The sequence below is a fragment of the Pipistrellus kuhlii genome, unplaced genomic scaffold (genome assembly GCF_014108245.1).
Source record: "Pipistrellus kuhlii isolate mPipKuh1 unplaced genomic scaffold, mPipKuh1.p scaffold_m20_p_19, whole genome shotgun sequence".
In the NCBI taxonomy this organism is placed as follows: Eukaryota; Metazoa; Chordata; class Mammalia; order Chiroptera; family Vespertilionidae; genus Pipistrellus; species Pipistrellus kuhlii.
Window position 1 is genome coordinate 13,720,366 of NW_023425504.1, and position 2,112 is coordinate 13,722,477.

Below are 2,112 nucleotides of genomic sequence, written 5' to 3' on the forward strand. Positions count from 1 at the left end.
CCAACTGCCCTCCCATGCTGGCCCAGTCACCCCTAATTGTCTTCCCCTGCAAGCCTGGTCACCCCCAACTGCCCACCCCTGCTGGCCTGGTCACCCCCAAATGCCCTACCCTGCTGTCCTGGTTGGCCCTTACTGCCATCCCCTGCTGGCCTGATTGCCCACAACTGCCCTCCCCTGATGGACATCTTGTGGCAACCATCTTGTGACTACATGGTGGCAGCCATCTTGTGTGAGGGTGTGATGGTCAATTTGCATATTACCTCTTTATTATATAGGATACCTCCAATGGCTCCTTATTTCATTTAAAGCAAAAACTAATCTCTGTGCAATGGCTGATGGCCTTCCCCAGTTTTAAACCATTATTACACGTTAAAATCACCTGGAAAAATTTAAATAATTTTTTATTGATTTCAGAGAAGAAGGGAAAGAGAGATAGAAACATTAATGAAGAGAGAGAATCATTGATTGGCTGCCTCCTGCACATAAGATTGAGCCCGAAACCCAGACATGTGCTTTTTGACCAGAATTGAACCTGGGACCCTTCATTCTGCAGGTCGATACTCTCTCCACTGAGCCAAACAAACTAGGGCTCACTTGGAAAATTTTAAACAAACAAACAAACAAACAAACAAACAAAATAATCTGGGTCCTACCTTCAAATAAATTAAAGCTATATCTCCAGGAATGTCACTAATGATGTGGCCCAGGTATCTGTAGTTTTTATTTTTATTTTTATTTATTTTTTTAATCATTTATTTATTTATTTATTTATTTTTACATATTTTATTGATTTTCCCCCCTCCTTCCCTCCCACACATCCCCTCCCTCCCCAGAGTTTTATGTCCATTGGTTGTATTTATATGCATGTATACAAGTCCTTCGGTTGATCTATTATCTCCCCCAGATCCTCCTCCCCTCCCCGCTGTAATTTGACAGTCTGCTTGTTGCTTTATTGTCTCTATATCTCTCTTTGGTTCATCATTTTATAATGATCTTTATTATCCACAAATGAGTGGGGTCATGTGGTGTTTCTCTTTCATTGATTGGCTTATTTCACTCAGCATGATGTTCTCCAATTCCATCCAGGTTGCTGCAAATGATGAGAATTATTTATTTTTTTAATTCCCCAGCTGGTTCTGAGCTATGTGACGACTGAGAATCTCTGGCTTCCTTATCTTTTGATTTTTCTCTTTTACTACTCACTATCTGACTTAATCTATTCCAGTCACGTTGGCCTCCTTGCTGTAAGAAGCCAAGTATAGTCTTTCCTTGGGGTCTTTGCACTGTTTTCTCTGCACAGTATGCCTGTTTCCAGTTCCCAGCATAACTCCCTCCATCACTTTGTTCAGATCTTTCTTCAAGTGCTGCCTTCTCAGTCAGGCCTTCCCTAATCTTTAACTTAAAAGTGCATCTACCTTTTCTGCTTTATTTTTACTTAATAAAAAAATTAATTTATTTTTAGAGAAAGAAGAAGAAACAGGGAGAGAAACATCGATGTGAGAGTGAAATATTGATCGGCTGCCTCCTGCATGTACCCCAACTTTCTGTATGCTTGATCCCATCCAGAGATCAAACCTGCAACCCAGGCACATGCCCTAACCAGGAATTGAACTAGTGACCTTTTAGTGCATGATTTGATGCCAAACCAACTGAATCACACCAGCCAGAACTCTGCTTTATTTTTGTCTATAGCATTTGTCATTCTCTTACCTACTCACATTTTGCTTATTTTATTTCATATCTCTCTCAGCTAAAATGTAAGCTCTGTGAGGGCAGGGATTCCGATCTGCCTTGTTTATTTGTTTATCCTCAGTGTCTGGTGCATAGTAAGTATTCAATAAATAAAATTTTGAATAAATGAATTACTTCATAAAATGACACACAAAATTAAAGGAGGTTAGTTAAATAAAAGCAGTCAAGTTAAATTAAGAGCAGAAGGAAGTCCACAGTTAAGTAGTTCAATACATCTATTAATGGTAAAAAGGAACCCATAACTAAACCTACATGCAAACTAATAGAACTTAAGACCCATTCTCCAGTTATCCAGAGGGTTCTAAAAAGCTTATTTTGGTAAGGTTTGTAGGTCTGGTAAAGCTTTTGGAACTTTTCTGA